Here is a 24024-nt window from a genome sequence, read left to right as displayed (position 1 = left end):
AAGGTCACCACTGCTGATTGAACAGAGTGTGCTAACATAGAAACATCTTCATATCCTGAACTAAACCTACTTGGACATGATGTATTAGTCTTAAAATATGCTGCCAATTTTATCCCATAGGATAAATTTATAATTTATAATTACTTACTTATAATTACTATAATTTACTTAGGAATTTTACAATTATATTTCAGAAATAGTCTTTATATATATATATATTTTTTTTTTTTTTCCTTTTCTGTCACATTCCAGTTCAAGCATTGCAATAGCTTAAAAAAAAGTTTTCCAATTTTAGATTTATTTATAATTTCTATTATTTCTTTTCTGTTTCTATTACTTCTATATACATTAATTTCTCATATTTTGATTTATACTTTTTTCTTAAATATCTAAAGTGAAGTAGTCATTTCTTTCAGTTATGGCCTCAAATGATAGACAGGAGCACGTGGATACGCACACACATGGGCATGCATGCGTACACACACAAGTGTTTTTAATACTAAGATTCAATTTGAAGTATATCACCTACTCACACAATTGCAGGCCAAGGTAAAGTGAGTCTCATAGCACATTAAGATAACTAAAGACAAACATCTCGTCATTGTGTTAATAAGCCTTCTGGTTTTGAACTAATGTCTTGGTAATGTCTACCTGTGTCATGTACACTAGTAAAAAGAAAACTCAAGACTTCTGTCTCTAGATATGATAGAGTACTGGACTTTCATTCGTGCTTTAAATAATTAGGAAACCAGACAAAATACATAAAGCAACTCTTTTCATATACTGGATAACTAGCAGGACCAGCGTGTGATCAATAAAGAAAGGATAAACAAATGAAGTTCATGCAGTGACAGCTGCTGGTTTCTGCTTATGAAAGATATAAAAATAAATAAAAAGGAATATCAGAAATGAGAAATACAATAACTGAAATAAAAATTTTTCTAGATGAAATAAATCAGATTACAGTAAACATCTGCAGAATAAAAGATCAGTGGACCTGAACACATAGCAATAGAAACTATACAAATTGAAGCACAGATTAAATATTGAAGAAAAGAAACAGACTCAGTGACTTGTGGGATAATATCAAACTATCTAAGTTCCATGTAATATTTAAGACTTATTATAATGACATCCTAGACACATAAGAAAGAAAAGTAACGTGCATATATACCATAAATACATTTTTAATGGAAAAATTTGCCAAGTTACTAAATTTTCGTGGTGTAAATAGTAATGTGAGGAGGAGGACTGAGTGAGGAAAAAAGATTCTACAAATGAAGGGAATCCATATAGAATAATATTCTTAATATATATAATTTGATAATAAAAATAGGCAAAGAAACAGTGGAAATATGGATTATTACTAGCTCATCTCACTTATTTGCATTCCAGAGGAAAGAGTAGTATTTAAATATAGAGCTATGAGCTCAATCATATATCATATGAAGTTATTAATTTTTAATAGCTCAGAGGTGATATACTTAGTTAATACATGATTGGAAAAAATTCTTCAGTCTAAGTAAGATATTAAAAATCTTACATATTTTCCCACCTTTCTCTGGCTGCCTTAGATCTGGCCTAAATGTTGCATTTTCACTAAGTTCAAAGGAATTCCTGTTCTAAGGTCACATATAAAGAAACATAATACCTACCATGCATTATATTTAGAGATATACATTTTAAATATTTTCCATAGTTTTTTGTATTTGGAAATATATATATATATAGCCCAGAAAGTTTACTGTAAAAAAATATTTTCCAACTAGTATCCATTTTAAAATCTGATCAAGGCAGATCTAGGTTTTATGGAGCCTAAAGCTTACACAGTTTTGGGGGGCAGGGAGAAGGATACAAAAGGAAAAGGATAAAAACTATGAATAAAATTAGATATGGAAGTCATTGTTTACTTTGTGTGAGATTGGCACCAAATTACAATTTTGAAAAAGCTGATAACACCATCATAAAATCCATAAATAGGTAACTTTTTTCTAATTATATAAACATATGGTATGTTTACCTAAAATTTTTACTTCACGCTATTTGCCTCCACATCTCTGCAAATGGTACTATCTCGTTCCTTTTTATGGCTGAGTAATATTCCATTGTATATAGGTACCACATCTTCTTTATACATTCTGTCAGTGGACATTTAGGTTGCTTCCATATCCTGGCTATTGTAAATAGTGCTGCAATGAACATCAGAGTGCATGCATCCTTTCGAATTCTGGTTTTCTCTAGATATATGCTAGGAGTGAGATTGCTGAGTCATATGGTTGCTCGCTTTTTAGTTTTTTAAGGAACCTCCCTACTGGTCTCCATAGTGGCTGTACCAATTTACATTCCCACAAATAGTGTAGGAGGGTTCCCTTTTCTCCACACCCTCTCCAACATTTATCATTTGTAGATTTTTTGATGATGGCCATTCTGACTGGTGTGAGGTGATACCTCATTGTAGTTTTGATTTGTATTTCTTTAATAATTAGTGATGTTGAGCATCTTTTCTTGTATTTGTTGGCCATCTGTATGTCTTCTTTGGAGAAATGTCTGTTTAGGTCTTCTCCCCATTTTTTGACTGGGTTGTTTGTTTTCTGATATTGAGCTGCATGAGCAGTTTGTATATCTTGGAAATTAGTCCCTTGTCAGTTGCTTCATTTGCAAATATTTTCTCCCAATCTGAGGGTTGTCTTTTCGTTTTGTTTATGGTTTCCTTTGCTGTGCAAAAGTTTTTAAGTTTAATTAGGTCCCATTTGTTTATTTTTGTTTTTATTTTCTTACTCTAGGTGGTGGATTGAAAAAGATCTTGCTGTGATTTATGTCAAAAAGTGTTCTGCCTATATTTTCTGCCAAGAGTTTTATAGTGTTTGGCCTTACATTTAGGTCTTTAATCCATTTTGAGTTTATTTTTGTGTGGGGAGTTAGGGAGTGTTCTAATTTCATTCTTCTACATTTAGCTGTCCAGTTTTCCCAGCACCACTTATTGAAGAGGCTGTCTTTTCTCCATTGTATATTTTTGCCTCTTTTATCAAAGGTGACCATATGTGCATGTGTTTATCTCTGGGCTTTCTATCCTGTTCCATTGATCTATATTTCTGTTTTTGTGCCAGTACCATACTGTTGTGATTACTGTAGCTTTGTAGTATAGTCTGAGGTCTGGGAGCCTGATTCCTCCAGCTCCATTCTTCTTTCTCAAGATTGCTTTCACCATTCAGGGTCTTTTGTGTTTCTGTACAAACTGTAAAATTTTTTGTTCTAATTCTGTGACAAATGCCTTTGGTAATTTGATAGGGATTACACTGAATCTGTAAATTGCTTTGAGTAGTATAGTTATTTTTGCAATATTGATTCTTCCAATCCAAGAACATGGTATATCTCTCCATCAGTTTGTATCATCTTTGATTTCAGAGTACAGGTCTTTTGCCTCCTTAAGTAGGTTTATTCTTAGGTATTTTATTCTTTTTGGTGTGATGGTACATGGGATTGGTTCTTTAATCTCTCTTTCTGATCTTTCATTGTTAGTGTATAGGAATGCAAGAGATTTCTGTGCATTAATTTTGTCTCCTGCAACTTTACCAGATTCATTGAGTTCTAGTAGTTTTCTGGTAATATATTTAGGATTTTCTATGTAGAGTATCATGTCATCTTCAAACAGTGACAGTTTTGCTTGTTACTTCCCAATTTGGATTCCTTTTATTTCTTTTTCTTCTCTGATAGTCGTGGCTAGGACTCCCAAAACTATGTTGAATAATAGAAGTGAGAGTAGATGTCCTCGTTTTGTTCCTGATCTTAGAGAAAATGCTTTCAGCTTTTCACCATTGAGTATGATGTTAGGTGTGTCATATATGACCTTTATTGTGTTGAGGTAAGTTCCCTGTATGCCTACTTTCTGGAGAGTTTTTATCTCTCTCAAATGGGTGTTGAATTTTGTCAAAAGATTTTTCTGCATCTATTGAGATGATCATATGGTTTTTATTCAATTTGTTAATGTGTATCACATTGACCGATTTGTGTATATTGAAGAATTCTAGCAACCCTGGGATAAATCCCATTTGATCAGGGTGTATGATTCTTTCAATGTGTTGTTGGATTCGGTTTGCTAGTATTTTGTTGAGCATTTTATGCATCTATGTTCTTCAGTGATTTGGGCCTGTAATTTTCTTTTATTTTGATATCTTTGTAGAAGACTTTTTAAAAATAAAATAACTTGGGGAACATCAATATATTAAACAGATACTCGTGGCTTTCTGTTAATATAAATTTTTAAAAATTTGATTTATACTTTATTTCTACAGAATCTGTCAGTAAGAATATTGGAGATGATCTAAAGTAAGCAAAAAATTAAAATTGGAGGCTATAGGTTACATAGGCTTATAGCAGATTTTGCAATTAGATAATTTCTGATTTATTCCCTTTCATGATGTCAATATGTTCTTGATTCATATAAGTAATTACTTGTAACTAATGCCAAATATTTTTGTTGTTTTTTATATTGCATCATGGGTAGCAATACGTAAGCTCTACCAAAACAGATATCGTCTCTGTTGCTTCAGTTGTGTTCTTGGCACCTATAATAGGTGCTGGGAATACAAATATTTGGTGTGTTAATTTGTTGAATATATTAATGTCAAAACAACCATAATGTAATGGCAATCACTATTTCAGCATCTGTTTTCCAGTTAGAATCATATGTTCTTTACAGGTATTAATTCATTCAGTACTAATAAGTAAGATAGTTATAGTAGTACATCCAAAAGATTAGATTTTCCAAGGTTCAGAACCAGTTTGGATCAGAGCTGGACTTAAACTCTATGCATCCTTACTCCAGAGTAAACACTTTTAACTATTATTGCTACATTAAATTGCTCAAAATGAACTGAACTTAAAACAGTTAGAATAAAATAATAATTAAAAATAGTGAGAAATTTTAATTAAAATAGATAATCAGTTTCATCATCACACTGATCGCATATCAAGATCTCAATAGCTACATGTACCCGGTAGATATTGTCTTTGATAGTGTAGGTATAGAACATGTCCATTGTCACAGAAAGCTCTAGTCAACAGTGTTGACCTGGAGCAGGTATTGGCAACCTTTTCTGTAAAGAGCCAGATAGTCTTCAGTTGTTGCAAGCCAGACTCCTCTTGCAGCTACTCACCATTGCCATTACAATGCAACACAGCCATAGACAATATTTAAAATGAATCTGGCTGTGTTCCAATGCCTTTTTATTTATGGCAAATGAAATCTGAGTTTCAGATAACTTTACATTTTATGAAATATTATTTTTTCTCCAACCATTAGAAGTATAAAAACTATTCTTAACTCTCAGCTCAGATAGTAACAGGCAATGGGCTAAAATTTACTGATTCCTATTTCAGAATTTCTCTATTTTAATTCTAAAATGCTACACCTTTTATGGAACCCACAAATTTTAGCAAAACTATTATCTATCTTATTATGGAATGTTAATAAGGACTACCTTTTAAGACTCATTCTCCCACGTTTTTTAACATAATTTTAATATTTCAGTATTCAGGGAAGTACAGTTAATTGTCTGAAGACTCGTTTCTCAAACTAGTTGGTGTTCCTTAAGGGTAAAATCCATGTCTATCATTTATTGTAGTAGTCTCAGAACTTGGCAAATTTGCTGGCCATTAGTAGAAATCTGGCTCCTATTTCTTGAATTAGTAAGTAAATAAGTTTAAAAATTCGAAAATATTTTCACAAACAATTGCTTGTTGTACAGGTAATGTTTCACATACCATGACTCTTACATAGCAAGGACTGTACAATATAAAGCCTTATCATCATAAACACTTTTACAAAATTGATATAAACACTTAAAAAATAATAGTGAAATATGAAAAAGAAAATAGGATTAAGATCATCTTTGGGATTATGTCAGCTGACAATATCAGTTAACAATGTATAAGGTTCTCCAACTTCGTCATTTCTAAGAATAAAGAGTGGTCTACCATTTTTATTTACATGGAGGTATTTTTCAAGTCATTTAAGAAACCTAATGAGTATTTACCAGGTTTAGTACACCATTGTAACTTTCCTTCTACATCTGAAGCAGCAGATTGAAGATATTTGTTTCTGATTATTTCCTGAAAATTCAGACTATAGTGAAGATTTTATCAGTAATCTAAAAGAAAAATATCTGTAAACTTACACAAGTGGTTTTCAACATGATGCCCAGGACCTACAACAGAACATAAAGTTGTGGCGGAGTGAGCTGGTGACTGGGCATCAAAAATTACTTTTAAGTTACCAGGAGATTCTAATATGCAACAAGAGTTGGGAACCACTGATTTGACAATACAATCACTGATTTGACATGCATACAATTAAGGCTATTTCTTAAATGTTTTTATGATAGTAAAATTAGAGTCTGAGCTATCCACAGAATGCATTAACAACCAGTGCACTGCACAGCACACCACTGGAAAGAATAAAGGACCAAACACTCTGCTGGTACAGTGATCATCAAAGATCCCTAAACAAATTATTAAATAATTTGTTTAATATCTTAATTTATAACAGACACCATACATCAGATCCTATGATATATGAATTTAGGACATAGGTAAAAATAAGGTCATAGTAATATAAGGAAGCATAAGATAAAAAATGTCAGATTATATCATATTAAAGAACTAAAGGATAAAGATACTCAGGATACGAAAATGGTAAATTTAATGTGATTTTTTAAATAAAAAATCTAAAAGTGATATCAGTGGTATTATGGTCCTTCTGAGAAGACTAAAGCATTATAGATGATTTATAGCTGTATTGGAAAATTGAAGTTAGTATTCTCAGGAAATAAATAAAAATAGCAAAGGACTTACCATTAGGATTAATTATTCTAAAAATGATATGAAATCCTTGATAGGAAAATAATTGTCAGTATTAGGTTGAAATATGAACCATATTTTCATTTTAAAGTATGTGAAAATGTCTGATTTGTCTATGATTAAGAATATTTCACAGCATTTTCCCCTTAGAAGATAAATAATACTGAATTTTATGTCAGGATTTTTTTTCATAGTCACATAACTAGTATTTTAACCAGTGATTTTACCAAGATCAATTAAGGACACTTATTCATAGTAAAAATAGTTAGTTCATGATACAAGTACATGGAATAATTTTGTATAATGTGATAGACATTATGCATGTTTAGGTCATGGTAATTAATAAACTAATGTGAAAAGATTTGTAATGAGACACAATTTGTATATATCTCTCCTTTTCAAACTCATTTTTGTGAGTATATTATATTGGAACTCATGGACACTTGTTATGACTGACTGTAACAATATCTTATGGAATGACAAAAAGTGAATTATGGTGAAGTGATAAAGTCTTCAATAACCAAAGTTTGAATTTCCTGGTCTGCTGAGCTTTGAATTTGAAAGTTTTACATATGTGACATATTTATAGGCGTAAAACCCTTAGAATGTTAAAACATATAAAAGGTACATCAGTATCAAACTAATAATGTGACTTAAAGTCATCAAGGAATCAATTCTGATGATGATTTGAGTTTAGTTTGGGAATGTGTCATTAAAGGATCGAATGTTTTCAGACCTCAGTATTTTCTGCAGTGCACAAAAGGTCCTCCTATTATGAATTTGATGTATGTAGACATAGTCCATTATTTGGTTTTACATCTTATGCGTCACTCATGTATCATTGTTCTTAGAAGTCAAAGGGAAAATAATATGGCACTGTCACAAAAGCAATAGTGATTTAGACTTTCTGGAAAATAAAATGATCTGTCAGTATTTTTGCAAAATAAGAGATAGCAGTATAACTTAACAGATATAAATGAGCATAGATTTCCATAGCTCAGATGTGACTATGTATTGATATAGGTTAATAACAAATGTGCAAAAATCAACCTGGAAAACAGAACCTGTGTAAGAGAGAAATGGAGAAATGCTATTTCTAAAATGCTTAGTTGGTCATACAATATGCCAGCTTTAAGAGAAAGGAAAACATTCTTTACTTCCTGTTAGATCTTGTATAGTTTTGCAGTTCCTGAGATTTTGACCAAGTTACGGTACACAGAAACTAAGATAAGCATATTTGCTGGTAAATCAAGCCTGCTGATGCAGTGGTTTTTCTTAGAAGATAATGGTAACCTAATACTCTAAATATGTTTTTGATTAGATAAATGTATATAAGTGTATAAGTTATGAATCATTTAAACTTGATTCACCACAATGGTAACACCTCTTTAATACTGCATATTGAGAGTTCAGTTTTATTAGATTTTGAAGACTTGAAATTTGAATTTCCAGATGTTTGATAAAACATCTTGATGGATCCCTAAATATTTAAGTATAGCTCTTAATATTTTTCCAGTAATTATTTCTCTAGATTTTAAAAATTCCATTTTTTAAACATGTTTATTGGAGTATAATTGCTTTACAATGTTGTGTTAGTTTCTGCTGTATAACAAAGTGAATCAGCTATCTGAATGCATATATCCCCATATCCCCTCCCTCTTGCGTCTCCCTCCCACCCTCCTCATCCCACGCCTCTAGGTGGTCGCAAAGCACCGAGCTGATCTCCCTGTGCTATGCAGCTGCTTCCCCCAAGCTATCTATTTTACATTTGGTAGTGTATATATGTCAATGTTACTCTCTCACTTTGTCCCAGATAACCCTTCCCCCTCCCCATGTCCTCAAGTCCATTATCTACATCTGCGTCTTTATTCCTGTCCTGCCCCAAGGTTCATCAGCACCATTTTTTTTTTTTTTGGATTCCATATACATGTGTTAGCATATGATATATGTTTTTCTCTTTCTGACTTACTTCACTCTCTATGACAGACTGTAAGTCCATCCACCTCACTACAAATAACTCAATTTCGTTTCTTTTTATGGCTGAGTAATATTCCATTGTTTATATGTGTCACATCTTCTTTATCTAATCATCTGTCGATGGACACGTAGGTTGCATCCCTGTCCTGGCTATTGTAAATAGTGCTGCAATTAACATTGTGGTACATGACTCTTTTTGAATTATGGTTTTCTCAGGGTATATGCCCAGTAGTGGGACTGCTGGTAGTTCTATTTTTAGTTTTTTAAGGAGCCTCCATACTGTTCTCCATAGTGGCTGTATCAATTTACATTCCCACCAACAGTGCAAGAGGGTTCCCTTTTCTCCAAACCCTCTCCAGCATTACTGTTTGTAGATTTTTTGATGATGGCCATGCTGACGTGTGTGAGGTGATATCTCATTGTAGTTTTGATTTGCATTTCTCTAATGATTAGTGACGTTGTGCATCCTTTCATGTGTGTGTTGGCAGAAACGTCTATTTAGATCTTCTGCCCATTTTTGGATTGGGTGGTTTGTTCTCTTGATACTGAGCTGCATGAGCTGCTTGTAAATTTTGGAGATTAATCCTTTGTCAGTTGCTTAGTTTGCAAATATTCTCTCCCATTTTGAGAGAAAATATTGTCTTTTCATCTTGTTTATGGTTTCCTTTGCTGTGCAAAAGCTTTTAAGTTTCATTAGGTCCCATTTGTTTGTTTGTTTTCATTTCCATTTCTCTAGAAGGTGGGTCAAAAAGGATCTTGCTGTGATTTATGTCATACAGTGTTCTGCCTATGTTTTCCTCTAAGAGTTTTATACTGTCTAGCCTTACAATTAGGTCTTTAATCGATTTTGAGTTTATTTTTGTGTATGGTGTTAGGAAGTGTTCTAATTTCATTCTTTTACATTTAGCTGTCCAGTTTTCCCAGCACCACTTACTGAAGAGGTTGTCTTTTCTCCTTAAATACTCTTGCCTCCTTTATCAAAGATAAGGTGACCATATGTGCATGGGATTATCTCTGGTCTTTCTATCCTGTTCCATTGATCTATATTTCTATTTTTGTACCAGTACCATACTGTCTTGATTACTGAAGCTTTGTAGTATAGTCTGAAGTCAGGGAGCCTGATTCCTCCAGCTCTGTTTTTCTTTCTCAGTATTGCTTTGGCTATTCACGATCTTTTGTGTTTCCATACAAATTGTGAATTTTTTTGTTCTAGCTCTGTAAAAAAAAAAAATGCCATTGGTAGCTTGATGGGAACTGCATTGGATCTGTAGATTGCTTTGGGTAGTAGAGTCATTTTCACAGTGTTGATTCTTCCAATCCAAGAACATGGTATATCTCTCCATCTGTTTGTGTCATCTTTACTTTCTTTCATCAGTGTCTTATAGTTTTCTGCCTACAGGTCTTTTGTCTTTTTAGGTAGGTTTATTCCTAGGTAATTTATTCATTTTGTTGCAGTGGTAAATGGGAGTGTTTCTTTAATTTCAGATTTTTCATCATTAGTGTATGGAATGCAAGAGATTTCTGTGCATTAATTTTGTATCCTGTGACTTTACCAAATTCACTGATTAGCTCTAATAATTTTCTGGTAGCATCTTTAGGATTATCTATGTATAGTATCATGTCATCTGCAAACAGTGACAGTTTTACTCCTTCTTTTCCAATTTGGATTCCTTTTATTTCTTTTTCTTCTCTGATTGCTATTGTAAAACTTCCAAAACTATGTTGAATAATAGTAGTGAGAGTGGGCAACCTTGTCTTGTTCCTGATCTTAGAGGAAACGGTTTCAGGTTTTCACCTTTGAGAATGATGTTGGCTGTGGGTTTGTCATATATGGCCTTTATTATTTTGAGGTACTTCCCTGTATGCCTACTTTCTGGAGAGTTTTTATCATAAATGGGTATTGAATTTTGCCAAAGCTTTTTCTGCATCTATTGAGATTATCATATGGTTTTTATCCTTCAATTTGTTAATATGGTGTATTACATTGATTGACTTGCATATATTGAAAAATCCTTGCATTCCTGGGATAAACCCCACTAGATCATGGTGTATGATCCTTTTTATGTGCTGTTGGATTCTGTTTGCTAGTATTTGTTGAGGATTTTTGCATGTATATTCATCAGTGATATTGGCCTCTAGTTTTCTTTCTTTGTGACATCTTTGTCTGGTTTTGGTATCAGGGTGATGGTGGCCTCGTAGAATGAGTTTGGGAGTGTTTCTCCCTCTGCTATATTTTGGAAGAGTTTGAGAAGGATAGGTGTTAGCTGTTGTCTAAATGTTTGATAGAATTCACCTGTGAAGGCGTCTGGTCCTGGACTTCTGTTTGTTGGAAGATTTTAATCACAGTCTCAATTTCAGTGCTTGTGATTGGTCTATTTATATTTTCTATTTCTTCCTGGTTCAGTCTCTGAAGGTTATGCTTTTCTAAGAATTTGTCCATTTCTTCCAGCTTGTCCATTTTATTGGCATATAGTTGCTTGCAGTAATCTCTCATGATCCTTTGTATTTCTGCAGTGTCAGTTGTTACTTCTCCTTTTTCATTTCTAATTCTGCTGATTTGAGGTTTCTCCCTTTTTTTCTTGATGAGTCTAGCTAATGGTTTACCAATTTTGTTTACCTTCTCAAAGAACCTTAGTTTTATTGATCTTTGCTATTGTTTCCTTCATTTCTCTTTCATTTATTTCTGATCTGATCTTTATGATTTCTTTCCTTCTGCTAACTTTGGGGATTTTTTGTTGTTCTTTCTCTAATTGTTTTAGGTGTAAGTTTAGGTTGTTTATTTGAGATGTTTTCTTGTTTCTTGAGGTAGGATTGTATTGCTATAAACTTCCCTCTTAGAACTGCTTTTGCTGCATCCCATAGATTTTGTGTTGTTCTGTTTTCATTGTCATTTGTTTCTAGGTACTTTTTGATTTCCTCTTTGACTTCCTCAGTGATCTGTTGGGTAATTAGTACTGTATTTTTTAGCCTCCATGTGTTTGTATTTTTTACATTTTTTTCCCTGTAATTGATTTCCAAGCACAAAGCTGTGAGACGAGGGAAGATACTTGATACGATTTCAATTTTCTTAAATTTACCAAGGCTTGATTTGTGACCCCAGATATGGTCTATCCTGGAGAATGTTCCATGAGCGCTTGAGAAGAAAGTGTATTTTGTTGTTTTTGGATGGAATGTCCTATAAGTATCAATTAAGCCCACCTTGTTTAATGTGTCATTTAAAGCTTGTGCTTCCTTATTTTCATTTTGATGATCTGTCCATTGGTGAAATTAGTGAGTTAAAGTCCTCTATTATGATTGTGTTACTGTTGATTTCCCCTTCCTACATAAGGCTGTTAGTATTTGCCTTATGTATTGATGTGCTCCTCTGTTGGGTGCATAAATATTTACAATTGTTATATCTTCTTCTTGGATTGATCCCTTGATCATTATGTAGTGTCCTTCTTTGTCTCTTGGAATAGTCTTTATTTTAAAGTCTGTTTTGTCTGATATGAGAATTGCTACTCCAGCTTTCTTTTGATGTCCATTTGCATGGAATATCTTTTTCCATCCCTTCACTTTCAGTCTGTATGTGTCCCTAGGTCTAAAGTGCATCTCTTGTAGACAGCATATATACAGGTCTTATTTTTGTATCTATTCAGCCAGTCTATGTCTTTTGGTTGGAGCATTTAATCCATTTACATTTAAGGTCATTATCGATATGTATGTTCTTATTACCATTTTCTTAATTGTTTTGCATTTGTTTTTGTAGGCCTTTTCCTTGCGTTTCCTGCCTAGAAAATTTCCTTTAGCATTTGTTGTAAAGCTGGTTTGGTTGTGCTCAATTCTCTTAATTTTTGCTTATCTGTAAGGTTTTTAATTTCTCCATCGAATCTGAATGAGATCCTTGCTGGGTATAGTAATCTTGGTTGTAGGTATTTCCCTTTCACCACTTTAAATATGTCCTGCCACACCCTTTTGGCTTGCAGAGTTTCTGCTGAAAACTCAGCTGTTAACCTTATGGGGATTCCTTTGTATGTTGTTGTTTTTCCCTTGCTGCTTTTAATTTTTTTTTTTTTGTATTTAATTTTTGATAGTTTGATTAATGTGTGTCTCGGCATGTTTCTCTTTGAGTTTATCCTGTATGGTACTCTCTGTGCTTCCTAGACTTGATTGACTATTTCCTTTTCCATGTTAGGGAGGTTTTCAGCTATCATCTATTCAAATATTTTCTCAGACTCTTATTGTCTTCTTTTTCTGGAACCCCTATAATTCGAATGTTTGTTTGTTTAATATTGTCCCAGAGGTCTCTGAGACTGTCCTCAATTCCTTTCCTTCTTTTTTCTTTATTCTGCTCCCTGGCAGTTATTTCCACCATTTTATCTTCCAGGTCATTTATCCTTTCTTATGACTCACTTATTCTGCTGTTGATTCCTTCTAGAGTATTTTTAATTTCAGTAATTGTGTTGTTCATCACTGTTTGTATGCTCTTTAGTTTTTCTGGATCCTTGTTAGATGTTTCTTGTATTATCTGCATTCTGTTTCTGAGATTTTGGATCATCTTTACTATCATTACCCTGAATTCTTTTTCAGGTAGGTTGCATATTTTGTCTTCATTTATTTGGTCTTGTTGGTTTTTACCTTGGTCTTTCTTATGTAACATATTTTTTGTCACTTGATTTTTTTTTTTTAATGGGTGGTCCTGTATTCCTGTCTTACTGGTTGTTTGACCTGAGACATCTGGCACTGGAGTTTGCAGGCAGTTGCATAACACTGTGTCTTGGTGCTGAGATGAGGACCTCCAGTAGGCCTCACTCTGAATGATATTCCCTGGGGTCTGAGGTTCTCTGTAGTCCAGCAGTTTGGACTTGGAGCTCCCACTGCAGGAGCTTGGGCCCGACCTCCAGCCTGGGAACCATGAGCCTGCAAGCTTCATGGCATGGTAAAAAGAAAGAAAGAAAAAAAGAGCAGTAAGAAATAAACACAAAATAAAATTGGTAAAAAGAAAGAAAGAAAGAAAAAATTGGTAAAAAGAAGAAAGAAAGAAAAAAAGGAGCAGTAAGAAATAAACACAAAATAAAATTATAAAGATAAAAAAATATTAGGAAAAATAAAACTGTATTTGAAACAACTGGTCACTGGGGCTTCCTCCAATCCCCTTAGGTGTCCGTGGTCCCCCCACCGGTGTCTGGGAGGGGCCCTAGTTGTGAGGAGATGTGAATTCCGCATTCTCCTAGTACACCATCTTGACCAAAATTCCATTTCTCAGATCAGCTTCTGCAGTGCTTTCCTATATCTTAGTTTGATGTGTTTGAGGTCAGAGAACTTCTCAATAGTGATGGGAAACTGGGATTTTCACTGCAACCACACTCAAATTTGATGATATGGTTTCATATAAAAATTTACGGCAAATGCTGCAAAATCCCATGGTATTGATTGCAGCTTAATTGGATTGTGTCTACAACTTAGTGGATCATTTTCATGCCAAATGATCTGGTGTCCCTGTGATTTACTGTCACTTGGAAAATGTGCTTCTAAAGATGTCTAGAATTTCAGCAGAAGGTGCATTTTAATTCTACTGTTCAGTTTTATGACTCAGGTATAAATTACTACTTGGCCCTTACTTATCTTTCTAACCTGATTTAATACTGTGTATAGCTCTAAATCCCCTATGCCCAATAAATTGTTCTCCCTGCTGTTCCCTTTCATTGTTTGAACAACTCTGCCTCTGTGTTTTGGCTCATCCTGCTTCTTCTGTTTGAAATTTGTACCTGATCCCTCCCACCCTCTCCCTCCTCTGTTCCCTCCTTTGATTTTACTTAAATGTTTCCTATCCTGTTTTCAGGGTCAAGTTTTTGTTCCAAATTCCATGAAGCCTTTCCTTACTGTCTCACCTTGTTGATTTGTTCCTCTCCTGAAATCCTCCATTTATTTTTTCACCATTTGTCTGGAAACTGATCTATACTATGGTTCCCTGTTACATATTTTTTTCAAATACATATGCCCTGTTATTTTCTAATGACTTTAAATATCAAGAGGATCCCTGGCTCAGAAGCTTCATGGTTCAGTCCCTGTGAGATACCAAGAAAAACTGTCTGCAGTTTCTTAGTGATAGTGTTTTTCCTGGTGCTAATATTATTGGCCTGGAAGAGTTGTGGTCACAGGGTTTTATTATAGTCATTTTCTTTTACCCATTTTCAAGTCACCATTCCTAGATTTCACTAGAACAGCTATTTATCCAAGAAATATTTGAGTACTTAGTGACTGTAGAGCACAGTTCTAGGCTCTGGCAAGAAACTGATAAAAAGACTGAGATATTTGTCCCCATGGAACTTGTATCCTAGGTTCAGAAAATTGCTTAAATGTTGTCACAGTAGAAATTGCTTAGAATTCACTATTCATGTGTAGAAAATGAATTGAAGACTTTCATATTCACAAGCTGAATCAAGGACTCATCACCACACAGGCTCTTGGAAGCAGAGGCTTAATTTTGAAAGTATAATGGATCAGCATATTGAGAGTCAGTATATATTGGTTTGCAACCTTTATAGGGTGCTTCCTGGGTGCAGTCCAAAGCTGGGCCCCCCTATGTGAAAGGCAGGGAGAGACTAAAGAAAGAGGCAGACTACTTCAGATTGGTAGGTAGCAGGTTTAATAAGCAAGGGAACTAATTTGTCTTGGGTGGCTGCAAAGGAGTAGATTTCTGCAACCACACATTTAATCTTAACAGTTTATATAGAGGCTTTAACTGGGTTCAGTCATGTATACCCTCCAGAGAGTCTCAGGGGTGTATATATGAGGCAGCTTCTGGGAATGGGGAATGCTAGTGGAACACACATTCCAAGTACAGGAAGAGGGGGTGAGGATCCTCCAACTGCCTGAGTCTAGCTTGTGGGTCAAATTGCAGTCATGTCTTCTTGATGACCTCCCTGAATAGTGTAGTTAAGAGCATGGGGCCTGCTCCAAGTTTCAGAAACTGGCTCTGGGCCCTTCTCAAACTATTCCAAAAATTACAGAGTAAGGAACACTTCTGAAATCATTCTATGAGGCCACTCTGATTAAGAAAAAAAAAAAAAAAAAAAAAAACAGATGAAGATATCACAAAAGAGAAAATTACAGGCCAATATCACTGAAGAACATAAATGCAAAAAATCCTCAACAAATTAGCAAACCAAATCCAACAGTACATTAAATCTCACTTGATCATGGTATATGATACTTTTATCCCAGGGATGCAAGGATTTCTTTTTTAATATCTGCAAATCAATGTGATATACCACATTAACAAATTGAAGAATAAAAACCATATGATCATCTCAATAGAAACAGAAAAAGCTTTTAACAAAATTCAAATATATTTTTGATAAAAACTCTCCAGAAAGTGGGCATAAAGGGAATATACCTCAACATAATTAAGGCCATATATGACAGACCCCAGCCAAAATACTTAGTGGTGTAAAGCTGAAAGCATTTCTACTAAGATCAAGAACAAGACAAAGATGTCCACTCTCGCCACTTTTATTCAAAATAGTTTTGGAAGTCCTAGCCACGACTATCAGGGGAGAAAAAGAAATAAAAGGAATCCAAATTCGGAAGTAAGATGTAAAACTGTCAGTGTTTGCAGATGACATGATACCATACATAGAAAATCCTAAAGACACAACCAGAAAACTACTAGAGCTCATCAGTGAATTTAATAGAGCTGTAGGATACAAAATACACAGAAATCTGTTGCATTTTTATACACTAGCAAAGATTAGAAAGAGAAATTAAGGAAACAATCCCATTTACCATCACATTAAAAAGAATAAAATATCTAAGAATAAACCTAAGGAGGTAGAAGATATTTACTCAGAAATTTGTAAGACACAGTTGAAAGAAATTGAAAATGACACAAATGCAATGATATACTGTGTTCTTGGATTGGAAGAAATAATATTGTTAAAATGACCATACTACCCAAGGCAATATACAGATTCAATGCAATCCCTGTCAAATTACCAATGGCATTTTTCACAGAACTAGAACAAGTAATTTTAAAATTTGTATGGAAACACAAAAGACCCTGAATAGCCAAAACAATCTTAAGAACAGAGCTGGAGGAATAATGCTGCCTGACTTCAGACTATACTACAAAGATACAGTAATCAAAGTGGTATGATACTGGCACAAAAACAGACACATAAATCAATGGTACAGGATACAGAGCCCAGAAATAAGCCCATGTACCCATGGACAGTTAATCTATGATAAATGAGGCAGAATATACAACGGAAAAAAGACAATCTTCTCAATAGCAGTGTTTTGAAAACTGGACAGCTACATGTAAAAGAATGAAATTAGAACATTCTCTAATACCATATACAAAAATAAAATCAAAATGGCTTAAAGACCTAAATGTAAGTCCAGGTATTAAAAAAACTCCTAGATGAAAGCATAGGTAGAACACTTTGACATAAATCACAGTAATAGTTTTTTGGTTCAGTCTGCTAAAATAAAGGAAATCAAAAAATAAACAAATGGGACTTAATTAAAATCTTTTGCACACCAAAGGAAACCATCAACAAAATGAAAAGACAACCTACTGAATGGGAGAAAGTATTTGCAAATGATAGGACTGATTAGGGGTTAATATCCAACATATATAAACAGCTCATGGAACTCAACATGAAAAAAACAAGCAACCCAATTTAAAAAATGGGCAGAAGAACTGTGTAGACATTTTTTCCAAAGAGGAAATGCAGATGGCCAATACTCACATGACAATATGCCCACCATTACTAATCATTGGGAAATGCAACTCAAGACCTTAGTGAGGTATTGCCTTACACCTGTCAGAATGGCTACTACTACTTAAATCTTGTCTGACTTTAAACCAAAGAAAAGAAAGAAAAAATAAAGCATGTTAAAAGATAAGGAAAAACAATTCCGAAGTGAAAAAAGGATCAGAACCAGACTCAAATATGATGTAGATGTTACAATTATAAGTGAAGAAATATAAAATAACTATGATTAATATATTAAGGCCTGCAATGAAAAAAGTAATGTTAGCAGAGAAACAAACTCTAAGGAAGAATCAAGTGAAATTATAGAAATCAAAAGCAAACTAACAGAAGTGAAGTATTCTTTGGTGGGTTTATCAGTAGACCAACATGGTCAAACGAATACAGTTGACCCTTGAATAACATGAGGGTTAATTCACATATAACTTATAGTCAGCCCTCTGTATGTGTGCTTCCTCTGCATCCATTGATTCAACCAACCTGGGACTGTGTAGTACTTAGTATTTACTATCAAAAAATATCCATATATAGGTGGACACCTGCAATTCAAACCTGTTTTTTCGACAGTTAACTGTAATGAGTTAGCTTGGAGTTAGGTAAACAGAAACTTTCCCAATTAACTTGCAAAAGAAAAAAAAAAGAGAATGAGAACAAACAGAGCAGAGCATCTAAGAACTGTGGGACAATTTGAAAATAAATAATACTTTTATGATTCAAATAAGAGAAGAGGGAAGAGAGTAGAAGAAATTTTTGATATTATAATGGCTAAATACTCTCCAAATTAATGAGATACTAACTACAGATCCAAGAGCAGAACATAAACTAACAATCTACTCTTAAGCATATATTCAAACTTCTTAAAATTAAGGACAGAGAAAATCTTAACAAACACCTTACCTAAAGAGGAACAAGGGTAAGAATTATAGCCAAATTCTCATCTGAAACCATGTGATTAAGAAGGGAGTAGAGTGAAATATTTAAAGTGTTGGGGGAAAAAAAACTGCACAAACCTAGAATTCTATATCCAGTGATGTTCTCTTTCAAAAGTAAAAGAAATACTCTCAGGCACACAAAATTGAAGTAATTCATCTTCAGAAAATCTGTTCTTCAAGAAATATGAAAAGAAGTTCTTTAGGAAGAGGGAAAATGATATAAATCAGACACTTGGGTGTATATAAGGAAAGGAAGAACTCCAAAAATGAAGAGTTATAATAAAATCTTTTATATTTGGATCAATTATGAATAACAAAAATAACTGCTTAAAATATTATCTATGTGGTGGGTGCTTATAGCATATAGAGAAATAAAGTGAATAATATCAATGTCATTAGTGATGGGAGGGAAGAATTGGGAATATTGTTATAAGGTAACTACTACATGTGAAGTGGTATAGTGCTGCTTGAAAATGAACTTACATTAATTAAAAATGTATATTGCAAACCTTAGGGAACCACAAAAACTTAGTTTTTTTAAAGCTGTGTATGCTGATTTGCTAAAAGATAAAACTTTATGAAATAATCAATTAAAAGTAGAAAAGGCATAAAAAGAAAGGGGGAGGAAACAAACAAGTGCATTAAGTAGGAAACAGTCACAAACTTGGTAGATATAAGTCCAACTATATGAAAAATCACTTTAAATGTGAATGTTCTAAATATGTTAATTAAAATACTTGCTTGCCACTGGGTTTTTTAAAAAGCACACACAAGACCCAACTCTAGGTTATTCATGAGAAGCCCACTTTAAATATAAAGACAAGCTAGAGGGAGAGAAAGATACACCGTGCTAACAATAATTTTTAAGAAAAGCTGGCATAGCTATATTAATTTTAGACAAAGGTGACTTATGAATAAAATTATCAGGGATAAAGAGGGATGGGGTCATTTATCCAAGAAGATGTAACAATCCTTCATATGTGTGTGCTTATAGAGAATCAAAATACTTAAGAAAAGAAGCTGCTAGAACTACAAAAACACTATTGTAGTTGGAGACTTTAATACCCCCATTATCACTAATTGACAGATCCAGAAGTCAGAAAATCAGTAAGGATATAGCTGAACTGAATAGCATCATTAATCAACTGGATCTAATGGACATTTATAGAATAGTGCATCCAATAATAGCTGAATACACATTCTTAATTTTGCTTGAAACATTGACCAAGATAGACACATTCTGAGCCATAAAACACACTTTAACAAATTCAAAATAATAAAAAGCATACAATGTGTATGCTCAAACAGTTATAGATTTAAACTAGAAATCAATAATAGAAAAATACCTGGAAAATCCTCAAATATTTGGAGATTATTTACCACATTTTAAAATATCACATAGGTCAAAGAAATCTTGAAATTTAAAAATATTTTGAAGTAAATGAAAAAAAAGTGTATCAAAACTTGTGGGTTGCAGTAAAAGCAGTGCTAAGAGGGAAATTTGTTGCATTAATATGCATATATTAGAAAAAAATCTAAAATCAATAGTCTAAGCTTCTGCCTTAGGAAACTAGAGAAAGAAGAGCAATTGCAGCCTGAAGAGAGCATAAAGTTAGAGCATCAATCAATTTGAAAATAGGGAAACAGAGAAAATCAATGAAATAAAAAGCTGGTTCTATGAAAAGGTGAATAAAACTTGATAAAGCTCTAACCAAGCTAACCAAGAAAAAAGACACATACCAACATCAGAAATGGAAGATGATGCTACATATATACACACACATAAAACAGTGGAATATTACTCAACCATAAAAAATAATGAAGTTTTGTCATTTGTGACAACATGGATGGACCTGGAGGGTATTATGCTTAGTGAAGTAAGTCAGAGAAAGACAAATACTGTGTTTTTACTTATATGTGGAATCTAAAAAATAAAACGAATGAATATAACAAAACAAATAGACTCAGATACAGAGAACAAACTAGTGATTACCAGAGGGGTGGGGGGATGTTCAAGATAGGTGAAGGGGATTAAGAGGTACAAACTGCTAGGTATAAAGTTACAGTGGTGTAATGTATAACACAGGGAATATAGCCAATATTTTATAACTTTATATGGAATATAATCTATAAAAATATTAAATCACTATGTTGCACACCTGAAACTAATAAAATATTGAGTCACATATACTTCATAAAAGATTTTGAAGAAACAAAAATGAAAGAAGGGTAATAACTGGTCAAAATGGTATTAAAAGGGTTATAAAGGAATACTATAAACAACTCTATGCAATCTAGATAAAATAGACCAATTCTTTGAAAGATACAAATAACCCAAGCTCATACAAGGATAAATAATCTGATAATAAATAAACCCCATATCAAAGAAATTGAGTCAATAATTAATAATCTTTCAAAAGGGAAAGCATCATGACCAGTTGGTTTCACTGGTGAATACTACCAAATATTTAAGGAAGAAATTATACCAGTTCTCCAAAATTTCACTACCTTAGCCAGGTAATCAAAGTCTGCATTAACATTGATAAGTATATTGGTAGTACATATTATTCATGTGATGTAACAGAAATAGTATTTTATTGCTGTGGTCTTACAAAAACCATAACCCCAGTCTAATCATGATTTTTAAAAAAGTCAGATCACAGTTGAGGGAAGTTGACTAATACTCCTAGAAACTGTAAAGTTTATCAAAAATAACAGAAGTTGAAAATCTGTCTTAGTCAAGAGGATCTTTAGGAGAAAAGAGAAATAAATGTAATGTGGTTTTTGTGGTATCCTGTATGCATTACTGGAACAGAAAATGGATGTTAGGTAAAAACTAGGGAAGTCTGAATAAAGCATGGACTCTAGTTAACAATGATGCTACAATTAATAATATACTGTACTAATGTAAGATGTTAATATTAGGGGGAAAATGGATGGGGGGAAATTTCTGTACTATCTACAATTTTTCTGTAAATTTAAAACTGTTCTAAAATATTTTATTTAAAAAAATATTTCTATCTAATGGCTCAAATTCTCTGTATCTCAGAACAAAGCAATGTATTTAACTTCTCTATACCCAGTTTTCTGATCTGCAGAATAGTAATAATATTATTCTCAATCTTAGAGAGATATTGTAAAGTGGAAATAAATTGATGCAGGTAGAGAATTTAGAAGAATGTCTTACATATAATAAGCCCTCGGTAAATGTTAGATTTATCAATGATGATGATGATTTCGTTATTGTCAAGAAGTCCCACCCAGCAGTATCTTTTTCCAAAGAAAGCTCCTTTGGTGTCATAAGATAGAATGATGGCATGGGACCTGACCTTGGTCTTCCTCTAGTCGAGAATTGTCAGAACTGGGAACTACTATTCACTGATTCATTTTTTCCAAGACTGCTATGGCAGAGTGCAGACCTAATTTCCATAGGCTTATTCACCCCACAGATTCTAAATCAGAAGTGGGGAGAATGAAGCTACTTTATTTTTGTTGGCAATCTCCTCTCCACATATCTTTAACCCCCACTTTGAATGTTTCCTTCTTCTTACTCTAGTAGGAAAGACTTTTGAAAACATTGCTTCCTTTGCAGACCATAGGTCTAATAGATAATCAACTTACATTATTATCTTACTATGTTTATTTTTTAGCTTATTATGTTTATTATTATATAATGTTTGTTTTAATTAACTTAATATGTTTAACTTATTGTCATGTTTATTTTCTGTCTCTCTAACTCTCATACCAGAATTTGAGCTCCATTGGGTTGGGGATCTTTACTTAATTTTGTCACTTAAGTGTTCCAAGTGTCTCTACAAACAATTCATGCCACTTTATAGATACCTACTAGATATTTGTGGTACATTGAATAAATATATAATGTAATCATCTTCTATCATTATGTGGCTTATCTTTCTAATTTGTTTTTGTTGTATTTTGTTATACTGATGATTTTAAATATTATTTCTTTATAAGGTTAAATTTTATGGGTAGGCTTTTGCTGTCACAAAGCATCTTTCCATAATCAATATCAAGAGCTTTACTTTCTTCTCTAAAATTACTTATTTTTTATTCTTCAATTTACGTGGAAATTTTAAAAAATGGGACAGTTTAATTTTTTGATATGGTTAGTCAGTTGTCCCAGGAGTATTGATTGAACCTTTCCTACTGATTTTTGTGCTATAAAATCTTGTACCATATTTCTAGGTAAGCATTAGTCTATTCTGTTTTTTTCACTATATGTCTATCATTTGGCTAATGCCATTGTCTTAATAACAAAAGTTGTGTTTTCCTCTTTCTATTTTCCAAAGTTATGTTGATTATTCTTGGACACTTACTCTTCGATGTTAATTTGAGAATTACCTTGTCATTGGTCTATGAAAAGCTCTTTTAGAATTTTCATCAGATCACACTGAATTTACAGCTTACTTAGGGGAAAAATATCTTCACATTATTTAATCTTCCTAACTTCATGCATTTAAACTTTTAAATTGAGATGTAATTGACATATAACATGTTAATTTCAGGTATACAACATAGTGATTCAATATTTGTATATATTGTGAAATGATCGCCATAGTAAGTCTAGTTAATATCCATTACCACACAGTTAGTTTTTTTCTTGTGATGAAAACTTTTAAGATCTACTTTCTTAGCAACTTTCAAATATACAATATAGTATTAACTATAGTCTCCATGCTGTACATTACATTCTGTGACATTTTATAACTGGAAGTTTATACCTTTTGCCCCATCTCCAACCATTTTGCCTACCACCACCCCCTGCCTCTGGCAACTAACAATCCCTTCTCTGTATATGTGAGTTTAGCTTTTGTTTTTGTTGTTTAGGTTACACATATAATTGAGATCATAGGTATTTGACTTTCTCTGTCTGACTTACTTCACTTAGCATAATGCCCTCAAGGGCCATCTACATTGTTGCAAATGGCAAGATATTCTTCTTTTTTACAGCTGAATAATGTTCCATTGTATATTTTTCTTTATCCATTCATCCATTGGTGGACACTTAGCTTGTTTCATGTCTTGGCTATTATGTATAATGCTGCAGTGAACACGGGGGTGCATATATCTTTTTAAATTAGTGTTTTCATTTTCTTGAGGTATATACCCAGAAGAGGAATTCCTAGATAATGTGGTAGTTCTATTTTTAATTTTTGAGGAAACTATATCGTATTCAATGGTGGTTTTACCTATTTACAATCCCACCAATAGTGCACAAGATTCCCCTTTTTTCTACAACCTCACCAACACTTGTTATTTATTCCCTTTTTGATGATAGCCATTCTAATAGGTGTGAGGTGATATCTCTTTGTGGTTTTGACTTGCTTTCTCTGATGATTAGTGATGTTGAAAACTTTTTTATATACCTGTTGGCCATCTGTATGTCTTCTTTGGAAAAAATGTCTATTGAGTTCTTCTGCCCGTTTTTTGCTAATTGCTTTCTTTCTTGCTATTAAGTTCTTTATATATTTTGGATA

Source organism: Balaenoptera ricei, chromosome 4, assembly GCF_028023285.1.
Source record: "Balaenoptera ricei isolate mBalRic1 chromosome 4, mBalRic1.hap2, whole genome shotgun sequence".
Classification (NCBI taxonomy): Eukaryota; Metazoa; Chordata; class Mammalia; order Artiodactyla; family Balaenopteridae; genus Balaenoptera; species Balaenoptera ricei.
This window is presented reverse-complemented; position numbering follows the sequence as displayed.